The 11626-nt window shown below is 40.5% G+C and overlaps 1 protein-coding gene across 3 annotated transcripts in view; it reads left to right on the plus strand.

Annotated features, from left to right (window-relative positions):
• Positions 1 to 11626, plus strand: part of Cndp1 (carnosine dipeptidase 1) — a 96959-nt gene that overhangs the window by 47937 nt on the left and 37396 nt on the right. Inside the window, exon 1 of one of the 3 annotated variants that reach the window (XM_029554831.1) lies at positions 1935 to 1939. The exons of the other annotated variants lie outside the window; for them this stretch is intronic. The gene's annotated coding sequence lies outside the window, so the exon portion shown is untranslated. Of the gene's footprint in view, positions 1 to 1934; positions 1940 to 11626 lie in introns of those variants that run through there. 3 annotated transcript variants of the gene reach the window in all.

The raw sequence follows: 11626 nt of genomic DNA on the forward strand, positions 1-11626 counted from the left end.
ACTGTTCCCGCCCTAGTTTAGATGGGCGGGGCCCTGCTCTCCGGAGCGACTCAGGGCTCCCTTTCACTCCAGCCAGAAATATTCTGGCCATCTCCTCCCTTTGCTTCTTGTTCTCCTTTCTTTGAAATTCTCTGTCTTCTTTCCTATTCTTGTCCTGCATTTCCCATTCTTCCTTCCTTAGCCTTTCCTCCCTGTCCTCTGGGGATTCCCTAGTATTAAAAACCTTTTCTGCTTGTTGCAACATTTCCCTGATTGAAATCTCTCCTAGGTCTTCCTGCTTATGAAGTTTTCTCCTAATATCAGAGGCTGCCTGGTTAATAAAAGAGAGAACCACAGCTGACCTGTGTTCTTCTGCCTCTGGGTTTATAGGGGTGTACTGCCTATAGGCATCAAATAGCCTTTCCAGATACGCGGCTGGGCTTTCAGTTTCCCCCTGAACAATAGTTTTTACCTTAGCAGGTTAGTGGGCCGTCTGGTGGCTGCCTGGAGACCGGTGATTAGAGTCTGGCGGTAGACGCCCTGGGGCGGCAGCCCATATCCCGTTATCTATCTCCGGACGCCCTTATGTCTCAGTCTAGCCTTCCCAGAATTGAGTGGCTCTTACCCAGGAAGTTATAAGCAATGAAGTAATTAAACTTAAGTACTATTAAATTTTCTCTCTCTCTTCAATCTTTGATTCCCTCTGTATTTTTTTTCCTTATACCACCAGCCTTCATAGGACCCTCCAACCTGGGTTTCCTTTGTTAGTAGCACTCACTGGTCTAGGGTATGTAGGCTTCCTTTTTGCTTGTGGGAATGAGTCTTAGCTAACTAAAAAGGGCCTCAAGCAAAGCTTCTAGGTCATACTGGCAAATTAGACCACACTACAGGATATTGCAGAAACTTGGGACTTTGCTGTGTGTGGATGAAGTGGTAGGCCTGGAAGAGGTATAAAAAAGCTAAGGAGAATGTGCTCCTTCTCACTCCAGGGAGAGGTGGGCAATGAGGAGGAACACAGCTGAGGATGCCCTGGAGAAAGGTAAAAGTATCTAAAATCTTCAAAGTATTTCAAGATAAGAGAGCACTGGAAAACTGGGAACTTTTGTTCCAAATCTAGAGCAATAAAGAGGAACTCAAGGGCTAAAGGTGCTTGGATGGTGCAGCAAGGAAACCCTAAGGCCAGGCCCCACTGCCAGACACCTAAGTGCAGACTCTCTTCTTGTCCTAACACTTCCTTCTGTAAACATGACTGTAAAGTGTGACTATAACACAGAAAAAAAAGGAGGAAGCCAATAGACTGCAGCTAGGATCCCAACCAAGGATGGTGAAGGCAGGATTCCTGCCCACAGGCTAACAGTGGCCTGAATCAAATGCTTAGCAGCAGCAGGTCTAACAGTATGGGCAAAAGGGAAAAAGAGGGACAAAATGGATAATGGTGTGAAAAGTGTATCAGCAAGCTCCTTTATAGGCCCACACTGTTAGGACTATAGCATTAAAGTTAGGTCCCTTAGAAGGACAGGCCTGGTCCCCTGCCAGAGGAAGTGTCTCCCACCCAACTCTGAAATCTCAGTCCTTGTACTTGAGGATTAAAGTGCTAGTTCCCTTCTCTTCCTGTGGCCTTTTTCTTTTTTAAAATTTTTAAAAATTTTATTTTTAGAAGAAGCATTTTTGTTACAGCTTTAACATACTCAATAACAATTTCCAGAACAAAGATAGATCTCTTTCAAAAGTGGTTATAAAATTTTTAGGTTCATAGTTGAATTAATACAGCTATACAATATTGAATTCAGTATAAACCCTGTAAGACATAAAAGTGAATGAGTTTTTAACAGAGGGAGAAGGAGTTCATGAGCCTATATCCCTAAAGAGCTATGGACAGTTGATGGTTTCTGGGAGAGAGAGTCAGTTTCTTTAAAGGTATGGGCCCTTGTAGGTCTACCACATTGCATAGACTGGATGGGTTATTTAAAAAAGAGGCTAGGCATGGTGGCATACATCTTTAATCTCAGAATTTGGGAGGTGGAGGCAGGTGGATCTCTGTGAGTTCAAGGCTAGCCTGATCTACATAATGAGTTCCAGGCCAGCCAAAGCTACATAGTGAGACCCTGTCTCTCTCACACACAAAATAATAAAAAAGGACTTACGGGACTAGAGAGTTGACTCAGCAGTTATGAACACTGGCTATCCTTGCAGAGGACCTGGATTCCATTCTCAGCACTCACATGGTGGCTAGCAATTGTCCTTAACTCCAATTTCAAGGGATCCAGTGCCCTCTTCTGGCCTCCACAGGCACTGTACAATACAGTTGCACTACATACATGCAGGCAAAACAATAATACACATAAAATAAAATAAATAAATCAAAGATTTAAAAAAGGACATAACTTGTGGGGCTGGGCTTGGGGAGGTGGGGGTGGATCTGGGAGGAGTTAGGGGGAAGAGTTTGGGGGTGAATATGATTAAAATACATGTATGAAATTCTCAAACAATCAATAAAAATATTTAAAGAAAAAATTTTATGGCAACTGAGTGAAAAATAAAAATAAATTCAAATGTTAATCTAGACAATCACTAGCAAAGAATTTTGTCATCTGAGATTGGAGGTGTAACTCAGTGGTATTCAGCTTGTGCAAGGCCCTGGGTTTGATCCCCACCCAGCACTGAAGAGAGAAAGATAACTGCATTTTGTAGCCCAAGACTACATGGAAGTTTTCTAGGTACTCTGGGCTCCATCTTCCTTCACTAGAGGTTTGCAGGAGGCCTTCTCACCTGACTGATTTGCTAGTGGATCCTAGGCACTACCTGATCCAGCTCCATCCAGACGGAGGGCTGAGAGAGTGCCATCAGCTCATCAGCTCCACCTGCTATTCCAAGTTCTTGATCCTGTCAAGTGCAAGCAAAGCTCACTTGCTCATTATTTTATTTTAGCTATTTAAAAAAATATTTTATTATTTTTATTTTTTATGTGTATAAGTGTATTGCCTGCATGAATGTAAGTGCATCCATGTCATGCAATGCCTGCAGTGGTCAGAAGAGGGTGGATTCCCCTGGAACTGGAGTTATAGACAGTTGTTAGCTACTATATGGGTGCTGGGAATCGAACCCAGGTCCTCTCCAAGAGCAGCCAGTACTCTTAACCACAGCCATTGCTCCAGTCCTGCCCCTTGATTTTAACTCCTCATTTTTGTATTCATTTATCCTACTCAATCAGCTGAGTGGTTATATATATGAAGGCTGTTTTATGTCTGTATTTTGATTTACATATCTAACAACTCACCCATTTAAAGCATGCAATTCAATGGTTTTTAGTATATTCAGAATTGTACAGCTACTGCTACAATACATTTTAGAATATCCCAACCACTCATAGGAAACTCCTTATCACACCCCACTGTCTCTATTGCCCCTAGGTATCTGTGCATCTGCTTTCTGTCTCCATGTATTGATTAACCGATCCTGGACTTCCATAGAAATAGAAGCATATGATAAATATCCCTTTTTCTGACTTAATTCATGTTCTCAAGGCTTGGCCATATTGTAGCTCATGCCAGTACTATTTTTCCAGTACTGGATATTGAATCCAGGGCCTTGCATATGCTAAGCAAGTGCTCCATCACTGAGCTATATCTTTAGCTACATCTGTACTTTTTAAAGCCAAGTGCTTCATCCCTTTTATCAGGCAAATAATATTTCACTACCCAGGTATACTGCATTGTTTACTCAGTCACCTGTTGATGGACATTTGGGCTGGTTCTGCTTTTTGGCTACTGTGAATAATGCTGTGGTAACCATTTATTTTCAAGTTTTTTTATATGAACTTATGTTTTCACTTACCTTGAGTATATGACTAGGAGTAAAACTGTTGGGTTCTACAATAACTCTACATTTAATTGTGTGCAGAACAGCCAGACTGTCTTTCAAAGAGGTTAAACCATTTTAATTTTTGTTATTTATTTATTGGAGATGGGGCATACATTACGTGGAATGTGTGTGCAAGTCAGCAGACAACCTTCAGGAGTGAGCTCTCTCCTTCTACCTTGTGGGTCCAGGGAATAGAACTCAGGTTGTCAGCCTCTGCAGAAGGCTTGCTGGGCCATCTCTTGGGCCCAACTATTTTACATTTTTACCAGTGGCATATGACAGTTCCATTTTCTCCACGCCCTCACCACCATTTGCTATCTAACTTTTTGTCTGTGTGTGTGTCTTTTTTTTTTTTTTTTTTTTTTTTTTTTGAGGCAGGGTCTCCCTGTAGCCCCAGCTGTCCTGGAACTCACTCTGTAGACCAGGCTGGCCTTGAACTCACAGAGATCCGCCTGCCTTTGCCTCCCAAGTGCTGGGATTAAAGGTGTGCACCGCCACACCCAGCACTAACTTTTTAAAAAATATTATTTTTATTTTATGTGTATGCATGTATTGCCTGCATGTAGGTTAGTGTACCCGTGTCGTGCAATGCCGGAGGAGGACAGAAGAGGCTGCCGGATCCCCTGGAACTGGAGTTATGGATAGTTGTTAGCTGCCATGTGGGTGCTGGGATTCAAACCCGGGTCTTCTGTAAGAACCACCAGTGTTCTTAACCGTTGAGCCATCTCTCCATCCCTGCTATCTAACTTTTTTATTATAGCCACCCAGTAATATGAAGCAGAGGCTCCCTGAGTTGTGGTTTTTTTTCTCTTCCCCATTGAATTATCTTGGCTCCCCTGTCAAGTCAGTTGATCATAAATATGAGTTTATTTCCAGATTTCAATTCCATTTGATGAACTGCTTTTTATCTACACCTCTTGTTAGAGGCTGCTTTCTCTGACTACTTGGTTTTTGCACAAGGGGTTCTCTGAGGTCTCCAGATGTTATGCAAATTGTATTATGAGGCTGAACACCCCCATGTCATTGTAGTGGTGACCTGATAGAGGGGGGACCAGACTGGGACACCTCTCCCAAGTGAAGTTCTCCTGAGGCTGGCTATGAAGCATAATTGGAGGATGGTCAGTTTAAACACTCACCTTTAATGGTGCATGGAGACGGAAGGGTGGTGTGAGTATAGAGGCAGCCAGAGCTGGGAATGTCAATATCCCACGTTCACTGTGATATCTTGAAAGTGTTTAAAAACCTGCCTTTTAAAAGATTACCCTGACTTTTCTGTGAGTGTGAAGATGATTATTGAAATGTGGGGTATTGAGTTACCTGCCTTTCTAACAGACTTGCCGATTCTTTGTTGAAAGGTAGGCAGCACCGAGGTGGGCATCTCATGGTGTCCCTATGGCAAGGACAGTGTAGAATGGGTGCCGTGCCATCCTTTCTGCATTGAAGGGAGTGATGCTTCCCAAGGGACTTTCTGACTCCTTCAGACCAGTTACTGTGCCAGGATCTGTCATTTATACCAAGATCAAGAGATTTCCTGTCTTTCACAGAACTTCAATCCCTATAAGATTTGGGACACATACTCAAAGGAATAGGCTACACTCATGATCTGGTCATGGATTATGGTATCTGCCTTGGAACCTCCAGGTGCTCAGAGCCTGTAGGTGTGGATGCAGGGACAGAACCCACTTTCCCTCTGTCTACTCCTGGCCCCCTGCATGCACACACAAACACACACACTAGCACAACTGTGTAGGTCTGCTAGCACACTGCTGACACCTCAAGATAGACTGCATCCATTGCCCCCAGAAGTTTTCACTGACCCTGTGTCTGGCACACAGTTGGTGCTAAATTCCAGTTGGTGAGTGAACACATATATTATGTCTTAGGCAGCAGTAGATCTCTAAAAACTTGTTTTTCTCTTTTTTTTCTTTAAAAAAATTTTTTTTAATTTAATAACCACATGATTAGAAGAAATATTTCATTACAGCTTTAACATATTCAGTAACGCACTCCAGAGCAAGGATACATCTCTTTCAAAAATGGCTCTAAATTTTTAGATTCACAGTTGAATTAATGCAGTTATACAATACTGAACTCAGTATAAACCCTGTAAGATATAAAATTGAATGAGTTTTTATCCTTTAAATAAGATCTCCATTTCATTTTAAAATATGCTGTTTCCTACATTTTTAGCACTACTAACACTTAGATGTTTGCCCATGTGTCTTTAATCTCTATGTATCTGATGATTACTAGTCACAGTCGGTTACACTCAGATCCTTGGCATCTGTGTATGTCTATAAAGTCATCACGTAGATTTAAATGGTAATGTTTATCACCTCTACTATTAAACATGAAGTAAATTTTTATGCTTCCTCCTCAAATATGTGGAGCCCATATACTCTGTCATCTCTGTTACTGTCCCCTGTGTTGTCGACACCCCCAGTCATTCTCCAGTGCTTGTCTGTCTGCTGAATCTAGTCAGCCGATCTACAGATCCTGTTTTAGGAAGATCAGCTGTTCCTAATCTAGCAGCAATCAGTTGTCAATTTTCCTTTAGATGAGATTGGGGTCTGCAGTTCATTTTCAAAGTTCTATGCTGTGTTACTGTCTGGGAGTCTCTTGCGTAACCTTGGCCAACAACTCAAAGGAAGGTATCACCTGTCTGGCATTATTTCTTGTTATGTAGCCTTTAGCTATACATATGGAATCTTAGAAATTACATTGACCCCATTAATCTTTGGTTATATTTTCCTTTTGGGTGTTTAAGACCCTACAGTAGGCCCAGATAAAACAATTTATTTTTACTCTTAAGGTTGTTTGAGGATCTGTTCCTCAGGGGTAACATGGGTTTGGGAGGAGCCCCTGGATCCTTTCTTTTACCAGTTCCGACTATGTGAAGGAAGATAAGTCAAAGGTCCTGCTTGACCATGGCTGGCTTCACTTGGAAGCACAGAGGAAATGATTCCTCTGTGTTGACCTTCTTTGTAGACTGGACACTGGTTCAGGTCCATCTGGTGGGGTCTCCATGGCCTCCTTGCTCAAGAGTACAGGTGATGCACCACAGTTACAGGACATTTTGAGAGATGTCCATAGTCCTTTGGAATTTATTCGACCTAGGAGGGCAAGGAGCAAAAACTGTCCTTTATGTCCCCCTGACCAAATTAGTATAGGTCTCAAAGTATGGCTGTTAAACATCTAAGAAGGTTAGTTCCAGCAGTCTGGTACTTTTAATTACCATATGCCATGTAGATAGAGCTTGGGCAAAGACCAAACACTCTCAGATAAACCATGCCTAGGCATATATTACATTCTTTGATCTGGTTGTATGTATAATTTGTCAGTAGGTTTTTGGCCTAATACGGTTCCCTCTGGTTTTCTAAAACTAGCTAGGCATTGTTTATCTCTCACATTGTCTAACACTTCCACTATGGTTTCCCCATTTAAGGTGCCCCCGTTTTCTCTATTTCTCCCTTAGTAATACCTTCTCTTATGGTCCCACCTCTTTTGAACTCCTTCTTTCCCTTTATCCCCTAGGTTCCTTATATAGCCTTCACTCCCCACTCCCCTTTAAATAACCTCATTATTATCCATATCTCCCTTGTTAACACCTGTTTTCTACTGTTCTTCTCTTTCTGATTCTTTCTTTTCCTTTACTTCCCTGGTTCCTTTTCATTATCCTGGTTCCTGTAGTTATGTCTAGATACATATTCCCTTATAAGGATTTGGTGCTAGGATCCACATATGAGGGAGAACATACACCGTTTTTGTTGTTGTTGTTGTTGTTTTTCTGAGTCTGTATTACATTACTTCACTTAGTATAACAGTTTCTAGTTCCATCCATTTACCTGCAAATTTCATGATTTCATCTTTCTTTACTGCTGAGTAAAATTCCATCATATAAATGAACCACATTTTCATTATCCACTCATCAGTTGAGGGACACAGGTTGCTTCCATCTCTTAGCTATTGTGAAAAGAGCAGCAACAAACATGGATGTACAAGTGTTTCTGCAATAGGATGAGTTCTTTGGGTACATGCCAAAGAGTGGTATAACTGGGTCAAATGGTAGGTTCATTTGTAGTTTTTTAAGAGTACTCCATACTGCTTTCCATAGGGGTTGAACAAGCTTGCAGTTCCACAAGCAGTGGATGAGTGTTCCCCTTTCCCCACATCCTCTCCAACATTTGGTATCATTTGTTCTCTTGATCTTAGCCAGTCTAACTGGGGTAAGATGAAATCTTCAAGTGGTCTTAATTTGCATTTCCCTAATTACTAGTGATGTTGAACACCTATTATGATGCTTCTTAGTCATCTTTATTTCTTCTTTTGAGAACTCTCTATTAAGTTCCTTTGCCCATCTTTTAATTGGGTTACTTCCCTTCTTGACACTTTGTTTTTTGAGTTTGTTATATATTCTGGGTGTTAAACCTCTGTCAGATGTGTCACTGGTGAAGATTTTCTCCCATTCTGTAGGTTTTCTCTTCACTTCCTTGATCGCTTCTTTTGATGTACAGAAGCTTTTTAGTTTAATGAGGTTCCATGTCTTGATTCTTGACCTTGTTTCCTGGGCAGTTGGTGTCTAGTTTAGGAAATCCTTTCCTACACCTATATCTTGTAGGTTATTGCCAATGTTTTCTTCTAACAGTTTCAGAATTTCAGGCTTCACATTGAGGTCTTTGATCCATTTGGAGTTGACTTTCGTGCAAGGTGAAAGATAAGGGTTTAGTTTCCTTCTTCTACAGGTGGAGATCGAGTTTTTCCAGCACCATTTGCTGAACATGCTGTCTTTCCTCCAATGAACGTTCTTGGCCCCTTCATCAAATATCAGGTGGCTGAAATTGCATGTACACATATTTGGGCCTTCAATTTTGTTCCATTGATCTATGGGTCTATTTTTGTGCGATATGGAGTCACTCTCAGTATCCATTGATGAGTAAAGAAAATGTGATTTATACACCAATAGAACTCAAGGTTTTTTTATTACATTTATTCGTGTGTGTGTTTGCTATAGTGCATGTATGGGGGGGTCAGAAGACCACTTACTGGAGTCAAGTCTTTCCTTCCACTTCTGAGTCCCAGGATTCAAACTGAAGAGGTCAGATTTAGTAGTGAGTACCTTTACCCACTGAGCCATCTTACTGATCCATATCCATGCTTTAAAAAGAAGGAAACCAGGGTTAAGAGATGGCTCAGCTGTTAAGAGCACCGACTGCTCTTACAGAGGACTTGGGTTCAATTCCCAGCACCCACATGGCAGCTACGAACCGTCCTTAACTCCAGTTCCAGGGGAATCCAAAGCCCTCTTCTGACCTCCGTAGCATTGCACAGCACAAGTGAACTCACATACATGCAGACAATACACTTATACACATAAAATAAATAAATAAATAAAATATTTTAAAAAACAAAGATTTAAAATTTTCATTGTAGAGGACTTTAATGTCTTTGGTCAGGTTTATTCCCAGATATTTTATTATTTTTGCAGCTATTGTGAAGGGGAGTATTTCTATGTACTCCTCTGATTGCTTGTTATTGGTATATAGAAAGGCTACAGACGTCTGTAGATTAATTTTGTAACCTGCCACTTTACTGAATGTGTTAATAATTTCCAGGAGTTTTCTGGTGGAATTTGTGGCATCTCAGCTATAACATTATATTACTGGCAAAAGAGGATAATTTGATCTATTCTTTTCCAAATATTACTCCTTTAATTTCCTTCTCTTGTCTTCTTGCTCTTGCAAGAGTTTCAAGCACTATGTTCAAGAGGAGTGGAGATAGTGGACAACCTTGTCTGGTTCCTGATTTCAAGGGAATGTTTCCAGTTTTGCTACATTTAGAATGATGTTGGCTGCAGGTTTGTTATATATGGCTTTAATTATGTTGAGGTATGTTCCCTTCAGTCCAACTCCCTCTAGGACTTGGAACATAAATGTGTGTTGAGGGGCTGGAGAGATGGCTCAGTGTTCCATTGATCTATGGGTCTATTTTTGTGCCAGTACTATGTTGTTTTTATGACTATAGCTCTGTAATACAGTTTAATATCTGGTATAGTAATCCCCCCAGCATTGTTCTTGCAGAAGACCCAGGTTCGAATCCCAGCACCCATATGGCAGCTAACAACTGTCCGTAACTCCAGTTCCAGGGGATCTGACAGCCTCTTCTGTCCTCTGCAGGCATTGTATGACACGGGTGTACTTACCTACATGCAGGCAGTACATGCATACATATAAAATAAAAAAGTAAACAATAAATATTTTTTAAAAACATAAATGAATGTTGAATTTTGTCAAAGACCTTCTCTGCATCTATTGAGATGACTATGTGGTTCTTATCTTTGAGCCCGTTTATATTTATGACGTTCATTGACTTATGTATATTGAACCATCCCTGCATCTCTGGAATAAAGCCAACTTGATCATGGAGGATGATCTTTTTGATGTGTGTCTGTATGCAGTTTGCATGTATCTTGTTGAGAATTTTTGCATCTATGTTCATTAAACATATGGGTCTATAGTTTTCTTTGTTGATTGTATCTTTATCTGACTTTGGTATTAGAGTGATGCTGGCTTCATAGAAGGCATTTGGAAGTTCTCCCTCCATTTCTATGTTTTTGAATAACTTAAGTAGTATTGGATGTAGATCCTCTTTAAATGTCTGGTAGAATTCTGCCATAAATCCATCTAGTCCCAGGCTTTTTTTAGTTGGGAGGTTTTGTATTACTGTTTCAATTTCCTTATGTGTTATGGGTCTGTTTAAGCTGTCAGTCTCTTCTTGGTTTAGTTTTGGTGGTTCCCATGCTTTTAGATACCTGTCCATTTCTTTTAGGTTTTCAAATTTAGTAGCATATAGGTTTTTAAAGTATTCACTTACCATGTTCTGGATCTCTTTGGTGTCTGTTGTGATGTTCCCCCTTTCATCTCTGATTTTGTCGATTTGGAGGTGCTCTTTCTTTCTTTTGGTTAACTGGGCTCTATCAGTCTTGTTTCTCTTCTCAAAGAACCAGCTCTTGGATTCGTTGATTCTTTGTATTGTTTTCTTTGTTTCCATTTCATTAATTTCTGCTCTGATTTTTGTTATTTCTTCTTTTCTGATGGGTTTGGGTTTCATTTGTTGTTGCTTTTCAAGTGTCTTGTGTTACAATGTTAAGTCATTTATTAGTGATCTTTCCGATTTTTTTTTTTTTTTGGTCTTTTTTTGAGAAAGGGTCTCCCTGTAGCCCCAGATGTCCTGGAACTCACTATGTAGACCAGGCTGCTTCCCAAGTGCTGGGATTAAAGGCATGTGCCACCATGCCTGGCCCTCTTCTGATTTTTTAATGTAGGCACGGACTGCTTTCAGTGTGTCCCAGAGGTTTTGTTGTGTTGTATTGTCCTTTTTATTTAGTTCCAGGAATACTTTTATTTCTTTCTTAATTTTTCCTTTGATCCATTCATCATTTAGGAGTGTGTTGTTTAATCTCCATGTGTTCATGTGGTTACTGGGGTTTCTTCTGGTGTTGATTTTAAGCTTCATTGCATTGTGGTGTGATAGAATGCATGGAATTATTTCAATCTTTTTGTATTTGTTGAAGTTTGTTTTGTGCCCCAGTACCTGGACGATTTTGGAGAAGGTTCCAGGGGGTGCTGAGTAGAAAGTATATTCTTTGGTGCTTGGGTGGAATATTCAGTAGACATCTGTTAGGTCCATTTGATATATGGCCTTGTTTAATTCAGATTTGTTAATTCTCTGTCTTGTTTGACCTATCTAATGTAGGCAATGGTTTATTGAAGTCCTCAGCTATTAATGA

Source organism: Nannospalax galili, unplaced genomic scaffold (assembly GCF_000622305.1).
Source record: "Nannospalax galili isolate Female #2095 unplaced genomic scaffold, S.galili_v1.0 scaffold243, whole genome shotgun sequence".
Lineage (NCBI taxonomy): Eukaryota > Metazoa > Chordata > Mammalia > Rodentia > Spalacidae > Nannospalax > Nannospalax galili.